Raw genomic sequence first — 22,463 nt, forward strand, 5'->3', positions numbered from 1 at the left:
TTTGTTTCTGCTGATCAGGATGACTGGGTTACCTTTTTGCCGCTTGCCGAATTTGCCCTTAATAATCGGGCTAGTTCTGCTACCTTGGTTTCTCCTTTCTTTTGTAATTCGGGGTTTCATCCTCGTTTTTCCTCTGGTCAGGTGGAGCCTTCTGATTGTCCTGGAGTGGACATGGTGGTGGATAGGTTGCATCAGATTTGGAGTCATGTGGTGGACAATTTGAAGTTGTCCCAGGAGAGGGCTCAGCAGTTTGCTAATCGCCGTCGCCGCGTGGGTCCTCGACTTCGTGTTGGGGACTTGGTGTGGTTGTCTTCTCGTTTTGTTCCTATGAAGGTCTCTTCTCCTAAGTTCAAGCCTCGGTTTATCGGTCCCTATAGGATCTTGGAAATTCTTAACCCTGTGTCGTTTCGTTTGGATCTCCCGGCATCGTTTGCTATTCATAATGTGTTCCATCGGTCGTTGTTGCGGAAGTATGAGGTACCTGTTGTTCCTTCGCTTGAGCCTCCTGCTCCGGTGCTGGTGGAGGGAGAATTGGAGTATGTTGTGGAGAAGATCTTGGATTCTCGTGTTTCCAGACGGAAACTTCAGTATTTGGTCAAGTGGAAGGGTTATGGTCAGGAGGATAATTATTGGGTGGTTGCCTCTGATGTTCATGCTGCTGATTTGGTCCATGCATTTCATAGGGCTCATCCTGGTCGCCCTGGTGGTTCTCGTGAGGGTTCGGTGACCCCTCCTCAAGGGGGGGTACTGTTGTGGATTCTGTTTTTGGGCTCCCTCTGGTGGTTACAGATGGTACTGGGTGACTTGTGTTCTCTGCGGTCTCTGGTGTCCACCTGTTCTATCAGGATATGGGAGTTTCCTATTTAACCTGGCTTTCTTGTCATTTCCTCGCCGGCGATCAATGTAATCAGTGTGTCTTGTTACCTCTGCTTTCCGCTTCTGTAATCATCAGGACAAGCTAAGTTTTTGATTTTCCTGTTCCACGTTTTGCTTTATTTTTGTTTTAGTCCAGCTTGCAGTTATGTGATTCCTTTTTGCTGGTTGCTCTAGTGGGCTGATATTACTCCTCATGTTCCATGAGTTGGCACATGAGTTCAGGTAATTTCAGGATGGTTTTTTGTAGGGTTTTTCGCTGACCGCGCAGTTCACTTTTGTATCCTCTGCTATCTAGTTTTAGCGGGCCTCATTTTGCTGAATCTGTTTTCATTACTACGTATCTGCTTTCCTCTCATTTCACCGTCATTACATGTGGGGGGCTGCTATTTCTGTGGGGTGTTTCTCTGGAGGCAAGAGAGGTCTTTGTTTCTTCTAATAGGGGAAGCTAGTCCTTCGGCTGGCGCGAGACGTCTAGAATCATCGTAGGCACGTTCCCCGGCTACTGCTAGTGTTGTACATTAGGTTCAGGATCGCGGTCAGCTCAGTTTCCATCACCCTAGAGCTTGTTCTGTTTTTTGTGTGCTTGTCCTTTTGTGATCCCCTGCCATTGGGATCATGACAGATGCCCTTGTGCAGGCACCTTTGTTGGCGTATGCACGTTTTGACCGACCTTTTATTCTGTACACTGATGGGAGCCTCCATGGCCTGGGAGCTGTTTTAGCCCAAGAGCAGGAGGCATATGCCAGTCGGTCTCTATGAGACACCAAGTGAAACCCAGATAATTATAGCTCATTTAAGTTGGAGATGTTGTACTTGGTGTGGGCTATGACTGAGAAATTTGCAGAGTACCTTGTTGGCTCTGAGATTTCTGTGATGACTGACAATAATCCGCTGGCGAACCTGGAGAATGCCAGGCTGGGAGCCCTAGAGCAGAGGTGGGTAGCGTGGATGTCCAAATTTAATTACCGGATTCGGTTCCGTTCTGGTAAAGAGAACTCCAATGCCGACGCACTGTCACGAGTGACTTGTGATACTCCCAGGCATGTTGTGGATGAAGACCTTGAGGATACAGAGCTTCCTGACCTGAGACGATTCCCTGTGTTCATGGATGTGGCACGGTTAAGTGGGGTGGCGACACGAGTCGCCATGTTGCTGGGAAAGACTCGTCAGGAGTGGGCCGATTTACAGGATGCGGACTCCGAGCTGTCACGAGTAAAGAAGTGGCTGAGTCAAAAGTCCTGGCCCGACGGAAGGGCGAGAGCTCGGCTGGGTGCAGAGGGGTAGAAACTGCCATGGCAGTGGGATCGATTGGCCATAACGGAAGGGGTACTGTATCGCTGGATCTACATAGCGGCAGAGCTGGGGTACCGTTGGCAGGTGGTGATCCCAGCCTCAATGGCTCTGGACATTGCCCGAGGCTCATACGCAGGGTGCACATTTTGGACCTGAAAAGACTTATAGATAGTTGCACCGATTTGTGTACACACCTGGCTTGGAAGAAGTCGTGAAAGAGGTGTGTGCTAAGTGCCGGCCCTGTGAATTGAATAAGCCCCACAACAGAATGCTCCTGTTCAAACAATCGTGATGTCTGCCCCGCTGGAAGTATTAATGGTGGACTATCTGTCCATTGGGTACTCCAGCAGCGGTCATCATTCATGCATGGTCATGACTGATCATTTCACAAAATTTGCTGTGGCCGTTCCCACTAAAGATCAGACTGCTAAGTCCGCAGCAGAGGCGATCTGTAAACATTTCATTCTGGTGTATGGGTGCCCCCAAAGAGTGCAGTCAGACCAAGGTACCTGTTTTCAGGGTCAGCTCATGACTGAGTTGCTGCAGGTCTATGGGATTCAGCAATCATGGATGACGCCCTATGACCCGCAGGGAAATGGAGCTTGGAACAAAGGCAAAAGGGTCGATGGCCTAAGTTTCTCCCTGAACTTATGTGGGCTTATAATAAGAGTCCATAACACTACAGGGTTCACGCCTTATGCAATGATGTTCGGCCGGACTGGACGAGAAATCGGGGAGCTGAGTCTGACGGTAGCGGATGAGCCGCAGTATCGTACAGCCAGTGAGTGGGTCCAGGATCACCGAAAAAAACTGCGAGAGATCCATCAGATAGTGAAAGAACGTGTGCGGGATCATCCACACCGAGATCGAAAACCAGTGCACAGGGATGAGTTCCAGGTGGGTGACAGGGTGCTAGTGCGGTATTCAAGAATAACCCGGCACTCAAAAATTGTAAAAAGTAACAATTACAGTTTATTATTATCCAGACATAGAACCAGTTTGTTTGTTGAACGTTTTTGGTCCCAGATGGACCTTCTTCAGAACAGTTCAATTTATCAAGTGTATAGAGGTATTAAACAAAAACAAAATTAAAGACAACATTATGGAAAATAAGGGGGAAAAAAAGGGGAAACAACAACTAAATGGAACCATAAAGCCTGTCCAGCATTTTATAGTGACGAATACAAAGGAGAACGTCTATATGTCGTGGTATTCAATACATAAAACGGGTGCTAGTGCGGGTTACACGTCCAGAGGGGAAGTTGAGTGACAGGTGGGAGGATACGCCTTACACAGTAGTGGAAAGGGTGTTCCCAGGAGGAAGTGTGTACACGGTGGTCCCTGAGGGGTGTATCGGACCTCGTCGCACGATGCATCGGAATTGGCTAAAGCGGTGTATATCCGACGCACCTATCTGTTTCCCTGAGTCATCCGAACCAACGATGGTGCAACCGAGCAATGTTGAGTGTTACTGTTGGGATGACTGTGATGGCGATCTCCCAGAAATGCAGAGTCCGACAGTGCAAACTCCAGATATGCCCAATGATGTTACTGTTCCACCAGATACTACAAATGTTTTGTTGAACCCAACAGGTACTGGCTTACGGAGGTCAGAGAGGAGCACAGCTGGAATTCCTCTGATATGATATAATCTTGATGAGTATTTGTTGCTTGTGAGTTGTGAGAAGCCATTTGTCGGGACGCCAAATTGAAAGTGGGGTGGAGTGTAAAGTGGTGAGGTCTTTTTTCTATCATAAACAGTGTTGATACAGTAACTGTGTTCAGCCACCGGAGGTCACCCTTGAGTAATAGACAGGATAATTACAATGTTGTTGCAATAGCTTTGTTCAGCCACCGAAGGTCACCCATGAGTTAAAGACAAGAAGATTCTGGAAACAGGACAGTTACCTCAGAGAGAGTTTCTGGGCGTTTGAGAAGAAGCAGCGCGGTGATGGAGAGAGGAGAATCCAGATCTTGAGGCATTCCTGTTTTGGGACTGTGTGACTTCAAGAAAGCTATTCTTGTGAGTAAACAGAGAAGTGTGACTGGTCACTGACTGTGTAGTTAGCTAGGGATAGCTAGATAGGAATCACAGCCTAATTAAGGACAGGCTTGTATTAAGAATTGCATGATAACTAACAGACACTGTGTGGATTCCTGCGCTTCACGATTCTGGCTGTGGGATATTCCTGGAATTATTTGTGAACTTTATCTGGATCTGCATTAGAAGATTTGGTGGCTCAAATACCTATTTAATCCGCTGCTGGACAGCTGTATAACAAATGCAGTTATTTACCATTGAAGCATATATTGTGAAAGAGTACACTCTGAGCGCTCAACAATCAGACGGTGCACTGCGTATACATGGAGTATATACCGTGATATATATATATATATATATATATATGTTGGGAAAAACCGGGTACCCGTGATTTATTGTAAACTAGGCGGGAGGCGGGTGTAAGATTGTATTCCTGAGAGGACCACGTGTCACAGGCACAGTATAACCCCGTGTAGGCCCGTTACACATAAAGGAGGGAGTGGTATAGTTGTGGGGTAGTCTGATTCCTGTCTGTGAAGCCGGCACTTGGGATCTCTCAGGCTGCATAACTTGTATTCTGTGAGTTGTGGCTGTTGTGGCCCATATTGTGTTGGGAAAGAAAATTCTGTCATTTTTTGCATACGTTATAAAGAAAAGTTGGTTTAATATCATATTGTGCTCTGATTCCTTCATAGCAGTGCCGTATTCTGTTCCCGAGCAGCAACCGGCATAACAGTAAGTACTGCCTGCCTTTCTCTGCCTGAAAATTATGTAGGCCTAGTAAGTACTGTCTCCCTGTCTTTGCTGATAAATTATGCAGGTTTATTAAGTACTGCCTCCCTGTCTCTACCTTTAAATGATGTGGGCATACTAAGTATTGCTTCTGGATGTAAATTATATGGGTAAAGTAAGTACTGCCTCCCTGCCTCTGCCTATAAATGATGTAGGAATGAAAAGTAATACTCACCTGTTTCTACCTGTAGTTTATGTAGGTAAAGTAAGTACGGCCTGCCTATCTCTGCCTGTAAATGATGTAATTGTGGTAAACACTGCCTCCATCCCTCTGTCGTAAATGATGTAGGCTTAGCAAGTACTGCTGTAATGCAGGTGTCTTATAATTCTATTTATATACAGAAGTTATTTTAAACAAATAGTGTTAGTAACTATGCAAATCAACAGTAGAAAGAATAGCAATAGGTTTAGAATAGCCAAGAAAGTCTTTCACTATGTAACGTTCATGTCCTTTTCAAAAACGTTGGTAAACCCAGTCATGGGAGTCACCACGTAAGGAGAGATGGACGAATCCGAACAGCAATGTTCGGCGTCCAACCCGAAAATCTTCGGGCACGGACACAGAATATGGACTTCCCCAGGAAGTCCATGTTACTGTTCGGGTTCCGGAACCACGGCTGTCTGGCAGTAATGATTTTACCATGCTGTCATGCACGTTACAGCGTAGCAAATACTGGATGTTCAGGCCCTCCATTCAAGTGAAGGGGGTCCAGGTTTGCCAGACCCGAACATCCAGAGCTCCTCCCATCTCTACACGTAAGTTCTCTCTGAAGCTCTGGCCCTAGCTGGGCCACTAGGTTTTCCCACTAGGCCACAAGTCTCTTTCTGATGTAGTCTATCAAAGCCTTCCCAACCTGTAATCCTAATCCCAGCTGACCCAGGTACCATAGATGATATCTGAAAGTGACAGCGCTGTTCTCTCTCTCTGTTTCTCCGCAATCACCTTTCAGTCTCCTCACGGATCTTTTCAGCTTGACCATTGACAGAAGTCTCTTATGCTCAGGGCAAAGAGGACTAGGCCTTAGATCTTGACAGGCGAGCGTGGACCTCAGAGGCTTGACAGCGCAGGATACAGATCCTGGCCATGCGTGGACCGGCACCTGAATGGCATTGACTTCCCCGTGTCTCTGGAGCACATCTGCTCTGGTCTCTTACCTGGCGACAAATGTCGTGGTTTGGCGCTCAGGGCTTTAATATCAGGGAACCCCTCCTGTGGGTCACCTGATCCAGTGCAGCACATGAGCTAGCTCCCCCTGCAAAACTTCATGCAGAATTTGATTCCACTTGATTTTCGGCTGGCCTGCAAATGGCAGTCTCTCCTCATTAATGGCATACCCTGCAAGAGTTCTTCAGAGACATCACAGCTTCTTATTACATTCCTCCCCCTTTTTGCTTGCCAGTAGTCAGGCAAATGGAATTCTTTTGAGATCAAAGTTTCCCACCCACCAGGTAGGCAGAGTTCTGCCAATAGTTGAGTGCACTTTCTGGTTTTCTGCTGTATCTGGGACCAGACAAATTCATCCTGGGTATACCGGTTAGGGGGATTCACGGCGTTGGCCCACTGAGTTCTACGGAGCTCTTCCTGTAGAGGCATATCTGGGGTACTTGGAGACTCAGCTACTGGAGGTCTCCAAGTACCCCAGCTACTCCTGGCTTGTTTTATAACCCATGCTAGAGCTGGAGTGGTATCTCGGGTGAACTCATCAGCCCTGCAAGTCATTCTTCCTCTAAGACTCTCCTTTGCGGGACCACTGCCACTTCTGTTGGTGGCCCAGCCTCAGTACAGTCTTCTGCTTTGGAAGAGCAGGGTCGCAACATATTCTGGTGCAACACTGAAGGTGTCACGGCGTAATTTCCCTCAGGTCTAACGTCGTAGACTGAGTTATCTGGGTGAATCTTCCTCACTACTTGGTAAGGTAGAGCCTCTCAACAGTGATCCTGCAAGAGGGTGGTGCTGTTATGGACAATAAGAAACACGCTATCACTTTAAGAGGCTGCATCCACTTGTCTGGTGTGATGGTATGTTCTGCTTTTCTCCCCTACTCTTATGGGTGTTATGAGCTGGTCGGTGCTGTGCGCAGGGTGTGGAGCTGAAGCAGCGTGGAGAGAGGAAGTTTCTAGAGAGTACTGAGAGAACTTTGTGCTGTTCTGGCCGCAAGAAGGAACTTTGGCTGCAAGAAAGATTACACAGCTTGAGACTAACTGCGTTTGCTAAATAGACTTTCCCGGTTATAGCAAAGGGTGGCTGTTCTGTCCTAGTTTGTGAAGCCACGAAGATACTGAGAAGGGGACTTACAGTTTCCAGGAGCAAGGAGAAGACCACGCTTTGCAGAGCTGACAGGAATCCGTGCGCACCACCGTTTTGGACTTCGGGGGCCCCCTGGGACTGGACCTGTGTCCCCAACATCACCGTGAGTTTGTTCCTGTATGGTCCACCAGTGAGGGCCTAGTGCAGGCTTCAGTAGTTAGAGCATGGTAGCCGTGTGGCCTGCGTAGTAAAGGCCAGGGAGGTTATATGCAGAGTAGCATTGATATTTGTTTTGTTGTGTAAAGTTGCTTGTGAAACAGACTCTGAGTTTGCAATTGTTGAAGCACGGTGCTATTTTACAGACAAGATAACTCATGTGCATTATTGTTGTGAATTCTGTTTTCGAACTCCCTCCTGTGGTCATGAATGGTACTTCGGCGAGTTCTGTCCATGGACTCCCTCTGGTGGCTGTGAGTCGAGCTGCTGCTTCTGAGGTTCCTTCCACAGGTGACGTAGTTTATTCTTTGGCTGACTGTTCTATTTAACTCCACTCAGATCGTTACTCCATGCCAGCTGTCAATGTTCTAGTACTGGTTCAGTTAGCTCTTGGATCTTTCTGGTGACCTGTCTACTCCAGCAGAAGCTAAGTCCCTGCTGGCTAATTATTTGTTCATTGTTTCCTTGTCCAGTTGGCTATCATGATTTTGTCTTGCTAGCTGGAAGCTCTGGGATGCAGAGTGGCACCTCCGCACCGTGAGTCGGTGCAGAGGTCTTTTTGTACACTCTGCGTGGTTTTTTGTAGTTTTTTGTGCTGACCGCAAAGATACCTTTTCTATCCTCAGTCTGTTTAGTAAGTCTGGCCTCCCTTTGCTGAAACCTGTTTCATCTCTGTGTTTGTGACTTTCATCTTAACTCACAGTCAATATATGTGGGGGGCTGCCTTTTCCTTTGGGGAATTTCTCTGAGGCAAGGTAGGCTTTATTTTCTATCTCTAGGGCTAGTTAGCTCTTAGGCTGTGAAGAGGCCGTGTTAGGTACGCTCCACGGCTATTTCTAGTTGTGTGATAGGATTAGGGGTTGCGGTCAGCAGAGTTCCCACTTCCCAGAGCTTGTCCTGTGTGAGTTTAACCATCAGGTCGTTCCGGGTGCTCTTAACCACCAGGTCCATAACAGTACAGCTTGCCCAAAGTATTAATGCATCTCAATAGAGGGATAAGAGAAGTTCTGAGACCATTTTTTTTTCTCTGCAGTGTTTTTTGTCTTTCTTTTCCCCTTAACCTCTGGGTGGTTCAGAACACAGGTGTAGATATGGACATTCAGGGTCTGTCCTCTTGTGTGGATCATCTCACGGCAAGGGTACAAAACATTCAAGATTTTGTGGTTCAGAATCCGATGTTAGAGCCTAGAATTCCAGTTCCTGATTTGTTTTCTGGGGATAGATCTAAATTCCTGAACTTCAAAAATAATTGTAAACTGTTTCTAGCTTTGAAACCCCGCTCCTCTGGTGACCCCGTTCAACAAGTAAAACTCATTATTTCTTTGTTGCGTGGTGACCCTCAAGACTAGGCATTTTCCCTTGTGCCAGGAGATCCTGCATTGCGTGATGTTAATGCGTTTTTTCTGGCGCTTGGATTGCTTTATGATGAACCAAATTCAGTGGATCAGGCAGAGAAAATCTTGCTGGCTTTGTGTCAGGGTCAGGATGAAGCAGAGGTGTACTGTCAGAAGTTTAGAAAGTGGTCAGTGCTTACTCAGTGGAATGAGTGTGCCCTGGCGGCAATTTTCAGAAAGGGTCTTTCTGAAGCCCTTAAGGATGTCATGGTGGGATTTCCCACGCCTGCTGGTCTGAATGAGTCTATGTCCTTGGCCATTCAGATCGATCGGCGCTTGCGTGAGCGCAAAGCTGTGCACCATTTGGCGGTATTCTCTGAGCATAGGCCTGAGCCTATGCAATGTGATAGGACTTTGACCAGAGCGGAACGGCAAGAACACAGACGTCGGAATGGGCTGTGTTTTTACTGTGGTGATTCCACTCATGCCATCTCCGATTGTCCTAAGCGCACTAAGCGGTTCGCTAGGTCTGCCACCATTGGTACGGTACAGTCTAAATTTCTTTTGTCTGTTACTCTGATTTGCTCTCTGTCGTCTTATTCTGTTATGGCATTTGTGGATTCAGGCGCTGCCCTGAATTTGATGGACTTGGAGTTTGCCAGGCGCAGTGGTTTTCGCTTGGAGCCCTTGCAGTATCCTATTCCATTGAGAGGAATTGATGCTACGCCTTTGACCAAGAATCAGCCTCAGTACTGGACTCAATTGACCATGTGCATGGCTCCTGCACATCAGGAGGATATTCGCTTTTTGGTGTTGCATAATCTGCATGATGTGGTCGTTTTGGGGTTGCCATGGCTACAGGTCCATAATCCAGTATTGGATTGGAAATCTATGTCTGTGTCTGGCTGGGGTTGTCAGGGGGTACATGGTGATGTTCCATTGCTGTCAATTTCGCCTTCCACTCCTTCTGAGGTCCCTGAGTTTTTGTCGGATTACCGGGATGTATTTGAGGAGCCCAAATCTGGTGCCTTACCTCCTCATAGGGATTGCGATTGTGCTATTAATTTGATTCCTGGTAGTAAGTTTCCTAAGGGCCGACTGTTTAATTTATCTGTGCCAGAGCACGCCGCTATGCGGAGTTATATAAAGGAATCCTTGGAGAAAGGTCATATTCGCCCGTCGTTATCACCGTTGGGAGCAGGGTTCTTTTTTGTGGCCAAGAAGGATGGCTCTTTGAGACCTTGTATTGATTACCGCCTTCTTAATAAGATCGCAGTCAAATTTCAGTACCCTTTGCCGCTGCTGTCTGATTTGTTTGCTCGGATTAAGGGGGCTAGTTGGTTCACCAAGATAGATCTTTGAGGGGCGTATAATCTTGTGCGAATTAAACAGGGCGATGAATGGAAAACAGCATTTAATACGCCCGAGGGCCATTTTGAGTACCTGGTTATGCCATTCGGGCTTTCTAATGCCCCATCTGTGTTTCAGTCCTTTATGCATGACATCTTCCGAGAGTACCTGGATAGATTCATGATTGTATATTTGGATGATATTTTGGTCTTTTCGGATGATTGGGAGTCTCATGTGAAGCAGGTCAGAATGGTGTTCCAGGTCCTTCGTGCGAATTCCTTGTTTGTGAAGGGGTCGAAATGTCTCTTTGGGGTTCAGAAGGTTTCATTTTTGGGTTTCATTTTTTCCCCTTCTACTATCGAGATGGACCCTGTTAAAGTTCAGGCCATTTATGATTGGACTCAGCCGACATCTGTGAAGAGCCTGCAGAAGTTCCTGGGCTTTGCTAATTTTTACCGTCGCTTCATCGCTAATTTTTCTAGTGTTGTTAAACCATTGACTGATTTGACCAAGAAAGGTGCTGATGTGGTCAATTGGTCCTTGGCGGCTGTAGAGGCTTTTCAGGAGTTGAAGCGTCGTTTTTCTTCTGCCCCTGTGTTGTGCCAGCCAGATGTTTCGCTCCCGTTTCAGGTCGAGGTTGATGCTTCTGAGATTGGAGCAGGGGCTGCTTTGTCGCATAGAAGTTCTGATGGCTCGGTGATGAAACCATGTGCCTTCTTTTCTAGAAAATTCTCGCCTGCTGAGCGCAATTATGATGTTGGCAATCGAGAGGTTTTGGCCATGAAGTGGGCATTCGAGGAGTGGCGACATTGGCTTGAAGGAGCCAAGCATCGCGTGGTGGTCTTGACGGATCACAAGAATTTGACTTATCTCGAGTCTGCCAAATGGTTGAATTCTAGACAAGCTCGATGGTCGCTGTTTCTCTCCCGTTTTGATTTTGTGGTTTCGTACCTTCCGGGCTCTAAGAATGGGAAGGCTGATGCCCTGTCAAGGAGTTTTGTGCCTGACTCTCCGGGTGTTCCTGAGCCGGCGGGTATGTTCAAAGAGGGGGGGTAATTTTGTCTGCCATCTCCCCTGATTTGCGGCGCGTGCTGCAGAAGTTTCAGGCTGATAGACCTGACCGTTGTCCAGCGGAGAAACTGTTTGTCCCTGATAGATGGACTAGTAGAGTTATCTCTGAGGTTCATTGTTCGGTGTTGGCGGGTCATCCTGGAATCTTTGGTACCAGAGATTTGGTGGCTAGATCCTTTTGGTGGCCTTCTTTGTCACGGGATGTGCGTTCTTTTGTGCAGTCCTGTGAGATTTGTGCTCGGGCCAAGCCCTGCTGTTCTCGTGCCAGTGGGTTGCTTTTGCCCTTGTCAGTCCCGAAGAGGCCCTGGACGCATATTTCCATGGATTTTATTTCAGATCTCCCTGTCTCTCATTTGGGTGGTTTGTGATCGCTTCTCTAAGATGGTCCATTTGGTACCCTTGTCTAAATTGCCTTCCTCCTCTGATTTGGTGCCATTGTTTTTCCAGCATGTGGTTCGTTTGCATGGCATTCCGGAGAACATCGTCTCGGACAGAGGTTCTCAGTTTGTGTTGAGGTTTTGGCGGTCCTTTTGTGCTTAGATGGGCATTGATTTGTCTTTTTCTTCGGCTTTCCATCCTCAGACAAATGGCCAAACCGAACGAACTAATCAGACTTTGGAGACATATCTGAGATGCTTTGTTTCTGCTGATCAGGATGATTGGGTGTGCTTCTTGCCTTTGGCTGAGTTCGCCCTTAATAATCGGGCCAGCTCGGCTACTTTGGTTTCGCCTTTTTTCTGTAATTCTGGTTTCCATCCTCGTTTCTCTTCAGGGCAGGTTGAGCCTTCGGACTGTCCTGGTGTGGATACGGTGGTGGACAGGTTGCAGCAGATTTGGACTCATGTGGTGGACAATTTGACATTGTCCCAGGAGAAGGCTCAACGTTTCGCTAACCGCCGGCGCTGTGTTGGTCCCCGACTTCGTGTTGGGGATTTGGTTTGGTTGTCATCTCGTCATGTTCCTATGAAGGTTTCCTCTCCTAAGTTTAAGCCTCGTTTCATTGGGCCATATAAGATTTCTGAAGTTCTTAATCCTGTGTCATTTCGTTTGGACCTTCCAGCTTCTTTTGCCATCCATAATGTGTTCCATAGGTCGTTATTGCGGAGATACGTGGCGCCTATGGTTCCCTCCGTTGATCCTCCTGCCCCGGTGTTGGTCGAGGGGGAGTTGGAGTATGTGGTGGAGAAGATTTTGGATTCTCGTATTTCGAGACGGAAACTCCAGTACCTGGTCAAGTGGAAGGGTTATGGTCAGAAAGATAATTCCTGGGTTTTTGCCTCTGATGTTCATGCTGCCGATCTAGTTGGTGCCTTTCATTTGGCTCGTCCTGATCGGCCTGGGGGCTCTGGTGAGGGTTCGGTGACCCCTCCTCAAGGGGGGGTACAGTTGTGAATTCTGTTATCGAACTCCCTCCTGTGGTCATGAATTGTACTTCGGCGAGTTCTGTCCATGGACTCCCTCTGGTGGCTGTGAGTGGAGATGCTGCTTCTGAGGTTCCTTCCACAGGTGACGTAGTTTATTCTTTGGCTGGCTGTTCTATTTAACTCCACTCAGATCGTTACTCCATGCCAGCTGTCAATGTTCTAGTACTGGTTCAGTTAGCTCTTGGATCTTTCTGGTGACCTGTCTACTCCAGCAGAAGCTAAGTCCCTGCTGGCTAATTATTTGTTCATTGTTTCCTTGTCCAGTTGGCTATCATGATTTTGTCTTGCTAGCTGGAAGCTCTGGGATGCAGAGTGGCACCTCCGCACCGTGAGTCGGTGCGGAGGTCTTTTTGCACACTCTGCGTGGTTTTTTGTAGTTTTTTGTGCTGACCGCAAAGATACCTTTTCTATCCTCAGTCTGTTTAGTAAGTCTGGCCTCCCTTTGCTGAAACCTGTTTCATCTCTGTGTTTGTGACTTTCATCTTAACTCACAGTCAATATATGTGGGGGGCTGCCTTTTCTTTTGGGGAATTTCTCTGAGGCAAGGTAGGCTTTATTTTCTATCTCTAGGGCTAGTTAGCTCTTAGGCTGTGAAGAGGCGTCTAGGTCGTGTTAGGTACGCTCCACGGCTATTTCTAGTTGTGTGATAGGATTAGGGGTTGCGGTCAGCAGAGTTCCCACTTCCCAGAGCTTGTCCTGTGTGAGTTTAACCATCAGGTCGTTCCGGGTGCTCTTAACCACCAGGTCCATAACACATTATCTTTTGTTATTGTAAACCCCTATTTGCACCTTCCTTGTCCCTTCCATTCCCTGTCTCCCAATAAATCTATCCTTTGTTGTTTAAACCTCATCTTGTGTACAGTAGTCTTCCTGCACCGTGTTGGTCCCCCGGCCATCGCTTCAAGTGGCGCTGCGAGCAGGGTACTGTCACCAAGATGGAGGTAGCAGACAGCAATGGCGGGAATGCTAACATTAATGGGGATGCTGTGGGCATTGGTGGAACCCCTGCAAGGATACTCCCTGTGGGCAAGAATATGCCACTGTCCGACTGGGTGTCCCAGCTGCAATGCACCCTGAAGATTTATAACATCAGCCCAGACCTTGAAGCGGACATTGCTTTAACTGCCCTAGAGAGGGAAGCCCGCAGAAACGTCTGCCTACAACCAGAACTCACCCGCAGTACCCTGAAGGAGCTAGTGAAGTTCCTGGAAGAGATCTACGGTGAGACTGCTAGTGCGGGACATCTTCGCGCCAAATTTTTCTCTAGGCTGCAGCGGGAAGAAGAAGGAATTTCTCAGTATGCAACAGCACTGCAAGAAGTGTTCGAAGAGGTGCAGAGAAAGGAGGCAGATGGATTTGGCGGCATGGGCTCTAAAGACCGGATACTCCGGGAGCAATTCATTCTGGGACTACACAGCACATCCTTGAGGCGAGCACTCTCAGAACGGGTCCGGGCAGATCCAGCCCTTACGTTTCATCAAGTTCTGGCAGAAATAGTGGCCTGAAGTAAAGAAGAAAGCTATGTGTCTGGAGTGATGTGTGTCCAGGGTGCCAATTCCAGAGGGGACCCAAACCATCAAGAGGTGCTGGTCCAGGTAGTGCAAGACTTGCAGCGGTCCCTTGTTAACGTGCAAGAGAAACTGACCCAGATGGAGCGAAGAGTGGGGGAACTACAAGAGACTGACCCACCGTACTCATGCAACTATTCTTCAGCCCGATCGACAAGGGATCAGTGGGAACAAGCCCCCTCCCGTCAAGCATCGGCATGAGGACAGGCTCGAAGTACCACTCGGCGAGGAGGAGGCATTCAATGCTGGGAGTGTGGAGGACGGGGGCACCTTGCCAGAGACTGTCGGAACTATACTCAAGGCTAGTGGAAGCCGCCGTTAAACTACCAACCCTCGCAGTAGTGCGGCACTCTGCGGGGGAGGAGAGAAGAGAGGCCGCTCCATATCATAACGAACACTTGATCGCTGGGAGCCCCATCCTACGTGCTGAATTTGAAGGAGTTCTGGTGGATTGCCTGGTTGATACTGGGTCACAAGTGACAACGATGCCAGAAACGTACTTCAAGCAGCATTTCCAGGACCTGGCCAAGTCAGAAAAAGAGACATTGATTCGCTTGTTTGCTGCCAACCAACAACCGATTCCGGTCACAGGGGTCGTGTGGATGAATATTCGAATCTGTGGGCAAGAAGTTGGAAGAAAAGGGATCCTGCTAGTCCCTGAGCCTGTCAAGGAAGATGTGCCTGTAGTACTGGGAATGAATATCCTACGTGAACTCGATCAGATTATGTTTACCAAACGGGGACCTTGATATTGGAAGAAGGCTACTCCGCATAATCCTACTCAAGAAGCCCTTCAACGACTGATCCGCGTCTGTGGGACACAGAAGAGTGTGCCATCTTATCAGACGATAGGGGTCATCTGGGCTCCTGGTAAAGAACCTGTAATCCTACCTCCCGAGCGAGAAACTATAGTATACCTTCCAGTGGGGACACACCGCAACCTTGATAGGTTGGAAGTGGTTGTTCAGCCTGTGGTAGGCGGAGGAGTGGATCAAGAAGTCATGATAGCTCGTACGATAGCTGTGGTCCAGCGAGGACATGTCCCCATAAGAGCTTTGAATGTGAGCCCCAGGGAGGTCACCTTGCCATGAGGGACAGATCTGGCCCTGGTGTACCTACATAGGGGTGAAGTGGTGAGTCAGAAGGAGATGTCTTTATCACCGAAAGAAGGCGTGGGGTGGACCCTAGCAGTTGCTGCGGGAGATGAAGAGACACCATCCCCGGAGTGGAGTGGACGGGTCATCCTTGATCAAATGGAAGTGGATGTGAAGGCTATGGGCCCTGAGCGTGTGCAAGCAATAGAAACTATGCTGTGGGAAAATCAGGCCGCATTCGCCCATCACGCCGAAGATTTCGGCTGTACTGAAGCCATCACGCATGAGATCCCGACTGGGGAAGCTCGTCCAATTCGAGAACGATACCGGCAGATCCCGCCCAAGATGTACCAAGAGGTGAAAACATTACTGAGGCAGATGCTGGATTCAGGAGTGGTGCAGAGTACTCAGAGCCCTTGGGCAACCCCGGTGGTGCTCATCAAGAAAAAGGATGGGACCATCCGGTTCTGTGTAGATTACAGGAAACTCAATGCCTGCACTGTTCGAGACTCGTATCCGTTGCCCCGCATCGAGGAATCCTTGACAGCGTTGGGGAAAGCCAAGTACTTCTCCACCCTGGAACTAGCAAGCGGATACTGGCAAGTAGCCGTGGCAGAGAAAGACAGAGAGAAAACCGCCTTCATCCTCCCTATGGGACTGTTCGAGTTTAACCGGATTCCCTTCGGGCTCTCCAATGCTCCAGGCACCTTTCAACGGCTGATGGAAAAGTGTTTGGGAGATTTAAATTTCGAGGCTACCCTGATCTATCTGGCTGACATCATTGTGTTTTCATCCTCATTCGAAGACCACCTTGCCTGGCTTGGACAGGTACTCGGAAGACTGCGGGCTCATAACCTGAAGTTGAAGCCAAAAAAATGTCACCTCTTCAAGAGGGAGATCGAGTACCTAGGCCACATAGTGTCACAAGATGGAGTTCTACCCTCGCCAGAAAAAGTGGCTGCTATCCAGAAGTGGCCAGTCCCTCAAACAGTGAGAGAACTCCAGGCCTTCCTGGGACTCGCGGGGTACTACCGCCGGTTTGTTAAAGACTTCGCGAAGGTGGCAGGTCCTCTCAATGAGTTGCTGAGGGGGACCGCTGGAGTACCGAAGACCCAGCGCATCCCCTGGGCACAGGGACAACACGAGGCCTTCCAGGCTATAAAGAATGCCCTTACTTCGGCCCTGATTTTGGCCTACGCAGACTTCGATCAACCGTTCCTGTTGTACACCGATGGTAGCCTTCATGGACTCGGTGCAGTACTTTCTCAGATACAGGATGGACATGAGAGAGTTATCGGGTATGCTAGCAGGTCCCTGCGAGACAGCGAAAGAAACCCTCACAATTCCAGCTCCTTCCGGTTAGAGCTCCTGGCCCTGGTGTGGGCCATGACAGAAAAGTTTGCAGGCTTCCTGACAGGTACCAAAATTCAAGTTCGAACAGACAATAATCCTCTGGCCCACCTTGAGAATGCTAAACTTGGGGCCTTAGAACAACGGTGGATGGCTCACCTGGCCAAGTTCGACTTTAGCATCCGTTATCGCTCTGCTACCGAAAACGCAAATGCGGATGGGCTGTCAAGAGTGCCTGTGGAGACTCCAGTGGGGGATCTTGATGAGCAACTCAAAGAGGAGGAAACCCCAGACTTCAATAAGTTCAAGCCCGCAATGGTTGTGGCCCTGTCAAGAAGGGAGGCCTGCGCATTACCCCGCTCCCTTGGGAGAACCAATGAGGAATGGGGACATGTTCAGGATGTAGACGAAGGGCTGAGACAGATGAAATGGTGGGTAACGCAAAAGCAGAAGCCTGGCAAACAAGAGAGACATAATCTGGACTCTGAAATGAGGAGTGTGTTGCACCAGTGGGATAGACTGGAAGTGCGAGAGTCAGTACTATATCATAAGAGGCAACAGCCAAAAGATATGGAAGTAAGGTGGCAAGTGGTCATCCCAGGAAGAATGGCTCAAGAAATAGCTAAAGAAGCCCACGAATTTGGAGCGCACTTTGGCCTTACAAACACCTACCAATGGTTGCAGGCAGCGGTATGTGTATTGCCCCCGGTTGGAGCTTGTGGTGGAAGAGGTTTGCCGGCAGTGTCGAGTATGTGACCTCATTAAGAGTACTGAACAGAGGGCACCGATCCAGACCATACAAACTAAGGAACCGTTGGAAGTCTTGATGATCGACTATCTCTTCGTGGGACACTCGGCCCGGGGGCTGCAATACTGTTTGGTGATGACCGATCATTTCTCTAAGTTCGCAGTAGTCACTCCGACTAGAGACCAGACTGCGGAATCGGCGGCGCGAGCCATCTGTCAAGACTTCATCCGGGTGTATGGGTGTCCAAAGCGCATCCACTCCGACCAAGGCGCATGTTTCCAAGGCAAGGTGATGGAAGAATTGTATCGCATGTATGGCATCGAGCGGTCCCGGACCACCCCTTACCATCCTCAAGGCAATGGAGCTTGCGAACGCTTGGAGGAGGATAAGAAGGTGTGTTGGCCAGACTATCTGCCAGAATTGGTCTGGACCTACAACAATCGGGTCCACTCCACGACGGGTCATACCCCCTATCTACTGTTGTTTGAAAGAGCTGGACGAGAGATCATTGAGCTGAATTTGGAACAGCCAGAGGAGCTGATGGAGCGAACTGTCACCTCATGGGTGAAAGAGCATCGGCAACGTTTGCAAACGATACGGCGGTTGGCGGGTCAGCAACTGTAAGAAGAAGAACATACGGCCCGCAAACTGACTCAAGAGTTACCGCTCCAACCTGGAGACAGAGTATTGGTCAGAGAGAAACGCTCTAAGGGAAAACTAAGTGAGAGATGGGAAGTACAGCCGTGCAAGGTTATCGAGCGAGTGTATGCTAACGGCCCTGTCTACAAGGTACAGATTGAAGATGGGGCATCTGCCCCTAGAGTACTTTGCAGAAATATGCTGCGGCCTTGCCGGTCTGAGGTCTGTTCTATGCCATTGTCACCTGAAGGTGCCACTCCACTTCCGGAATCTGTCATGCCTGATGACCAAATCGATGATGAGTGGTGGACCGTCCCTGACACAGTAGGGGATCCTCAGCCGCCCAGAGACGGTAATCCCATGAATGTACCAGTACCGCCATGCGAGGATGAGACCAGACAAGAGCGCACAATGTCCCCTGCAACAAGTGTTCCTCTGGAAGATAGTCAAGCCTTGCCTGACAGCCAAGAGCTTCGGAGATCCCAGAGGTCTAATGCAGGGGTTCCACCAGTCCGATATGTAGAATAGTGTGCTCTGTCTGTTTTACACCTTTGTTGCCTCCTCCATTACACTTTTACCCTGATGCCGTGATGGCCGAGGACGACCATCATTAAGAAGGGAGGCATGTAAGAGGGTGGTGCTGGTATGGACAATAAGAAACACGCTATCACTTTAAGAGGCTGCATCCCCTTGTCTGGTGTGATGGTATGTTCTGCTTTTCTCCCCTACTCTTATGGGTGTTATGAGCTGGTCGGTGCTGTGTGCAGGGTGTGGAGCTGAAGCAGCGTGGAGAGAGGAAGTTTCTAGAGAGGACTGTGAGAACTTTGTGCTGTTCTGGCCGCAAGAAGGAACTTTGGCTGCAAGAAAGATTACACAGCTTGAGACGAACTGCGTTTGCTAAATAGACAGTTATAGCAAAGGGTGGCTGTTCTGTGCTAGTTTGTGAAGCCATGAAGATACTGAGAAGGGGACTTACAGTTTCCAGGAGCAAGGAGAAGACCACGCTTTGCAGAGCTGACAGGAATCCGTGCGCACCACCATTTTGGACTTCGGGGGCCCCCTGGTACTGGACCTGTGTCCCCAACATCACCGTGAGTTTGTTCCTGTATGGTGCACCAGTGAGGGCCTAGTGCAGGCTTCAGTAGTTAGAGCACGGTAGCCGTGTGACCTGCGTAGTAAAGGCCAGGGAGGTTATATGCAGAGTAGCATTGATATTTGTTTTGTTGTGTAAAGTTGCTTGTGAGACAGACTCTGAGTTTGTAATTGTTGAAGCACGGTGCTATTTTACAGAGAAGATAACTCATGTTTTGCATTATCTTTTGTTATTGTAAACCCCTGTTTGCACCTTCCTTCTCCCTTCCATTCCCTGTCTCCCAATAAATCTATCCTTTGTTGTTTGCACCTCATCTTGTGTACAGTAGTCTTCCTGCACCGTGGTGGTCCCCCGGCCATCGCTTCAATCCAGCTTGTTTCCAGGTCTCTTGGTTTGCACTAACACTTCAACTTGAATGCACCTCTTCCCAAAACTTTTGTTCAACCAGCTTCCTTACCGTCTGAAGTCGGTGCTTTCAGATCCAGGAACTTGGACTACTACTTGGACAGGAGTCCTAATCTAGCTCCAGGTCAGTGATCTATTGGCTACTTCACCCAACCAGCCAAATGTAAGGAGTGTAACCGGTAGTTGCATTCACTTGATAGTTATAAACCCACACCAACTCGGACATTACTTCGGGCCACTTCATCTTCTTGTCCTGTTCCAGGGTCCGCAACATTTGCAACAAAGTTAGGTTGCAGCAGTCACAGGGCCCATTCCCTTGTGGATGATATGGCATGATTCAGGATTGATCGATTCCATAGATATGATACAGCTTGTCCATTACTTGCCCTTGGAAGCAGGCCACTTTCTCAGAGTGAATTTGCTTCAGACACCCATATATGAACATGAAAACTTGACAGATGCCTCTGGCAGTAGCTTGGGCTGTCTGAACCCAGGTGGGATGACTTGATCAGCCATCTCCAAGCAATAGCCGGAGCCATTGTATGAAGTTCCCTTCATCAGATAGTCGATCATCAGGAATCCAAAGGCGCAGAGGTTTGGACTGAATTGGAGCTCTCTGTTTGGGGGTTTGTCCAGCTCGCACCATTAACATTTTCCACAAACTTCTTAAATCTCTTGCCGCAGTTGAGGCCTGTATAGCAGTCGTTGCAACCAATGAAAGGTCCTCTCTACACCAAAATGGCCACCCTTCTCATGAGTTTCTTTAGCCAGCTGCACTACCATCATTTCAGGAGCCACTACTTTCCAGGTAACATCGAACTCTCGAGGGATTTGACTCCTTCGGCAGAGCAGGCCATCTTTTAGGAAGAGTCTTTCCCACTTGGCCAAGATCTGCAGGTTACTTGGAGGTGAAACATCCCTAGCTTCCTTATCTGGCCTTTGCCCCAGGGCAACCCATTTCCTCAACCTTGACAGCTCTGGATAGGACTGTTGCCAGTGTATCCATTTGTCTCTTCAGAGGCCAAAAATGATCGGAAACACAAGCAAATTTTCATAAATTTTTGAAAAATTGGTAACATTCAGCAAACAGCGCAGGAAAATATTTGCATTTGCATTGTCATTTAGTGGGGGTGAAATTGTTCCATGACTTACGCTGTTGCACAGCCAAGAAAAATATTTTTTGCAGTAGCTACGATGATGCAGCATGCCATATCTCACCTTGTCAATTAGTGGCAGGGAAATTGTACTGTGATTTGAGTCATTCCACAGTAAATAAAAATATTTTTTGCAGTTGCTAACGTGATTCAGTACACCATATCTCACCTTGTCATTTAGTGACAGTGAAATTGTTCTGTTATTTGAGCTGTTGCACAGTCAAGAACAATGTTTTTTGCAGTAGCGAATATGATTCAGCACGTCATATCTCATCTTGTCATTTAGTGGCGGGGAAATTGTGCTGTGATTTGAGCTGTTGCACAGTGAAAGAATGTATTTTTTGCAATTGCTAATGTGATTCAGCATGCCATATCTCACCTTGTCATTTAGACGCTGTGAGACTGTTCTGTTATTTCAGCTGTTGCACAGTAAAAAAATGCTTTTGCAGTTGCTAACATGATTCAACACACCATATCTCATCTTGTCATTTAGTGGCGGTGAAATTGTTCTGTGATTTCAGCTGTTGCACAGTAAAAAAATAAATATTTTTTGCAATTTATACTATGTATTCATTATGCTATATCTCACCTTGTTATTTAGTGGCATTGAAATTCATCTTTTTGCACAGCTGTTTCAGAGTAAAAAAATATCTGACATTCTCATTTTGTGGCAGTGAAATTCAGCTGTGTGCAGAGCTCATGCATTGTAAAAAACATTTTTTCTGTTACAAAACTGTTACAGCATGCCATATCCCACCTTCTCGTTTTGTAGTGGTGAAATTCAGCTATGTGCAGAGCTGTTGCACAGTAAAATATTTTTTGCAGTCGCTAACGTGACTCAACATGCTGTATCTCGCCTTGTCATTTAGTGGCTGTGAAATTGTTCTGTGTGCAGAGCTGTTGCATAATAAAAAAAAATATTTTTTTGCAGTTGATAATGTGATTCAGCACACCATATCTCACCTTGTCATTTAGTGGTGGTGAAATTGTTCTGTGATTTCAACTGTTGCATAGTAAAAAATATATATTTTTTTGCAGTTGATAACATGATTCAGCACACCATATCATTTAGTGGTGGTGAAATTCATCTTTCTGCACAGCTGTTCTAAAGTAAAAAAAACTTTTTTCGGTTGCTAAATATTATACAGCATGCTATATCCCACCTTGTCATTTAGTGGCGAAATTGCTCTGTGATTTCAGATGTTGCAGTTAAAAGAATATTTTTTGCAGTAGCTAACATGATTCAGCACACCATATCTCACCTTGTCATTTAGTGGCGGTGAGATTGTTCTGTTATATCAGATGTTGCACAGCAAAAAAATTTTTTTCGCAGTTGCTACTGGTATTCAGTATGCCATATCTCACCTTGTCATTTAGTGGTGGTGAAATTCAGTTGTGTGCAGAGCTCATGCAGAGTAAAAAAAACTATTGTTTTCTGCTACAAATGTGATACAGCACCCTATATACAACCTTGTCATTTAGTGGCACTGAGATTCAGCTGTGTGCGGAGCTCAAGCAGGGTAAAAAAAAATTCTTCTGTTACAAACATGATCGAGCACATTATATCTCATATTCTCATTTTGCAGCAATGAAATTCAGTTGTGTGCAGAGCTCATGCGTTGTAAAAGAAACATTTTTCTTTTACAAAGTGTTACAGCACACGATATCCCACCTTCTCATTTTGCAGCAGTGAAATTCAGCTGCGTGCAGAGCTTTTGCACAATAAAAAAAACATTTTTTGCAGTCGCTAACATGATTCAACTCGCC

Source organism: Ranitomeya imitator, chromosome 4 (assembly GCF_032444005.1).
Source record: "Ranitomeya imitator isolate aRanImi1 chromosome 4, aRanImi1.pri, whole genome shotgun sequence".
NCBI lineage: Eukaryota > Metazoa > Chordata > Amphibia > Anura > Dendrobatidae > Ranitomeya > Ranitomeya imitator.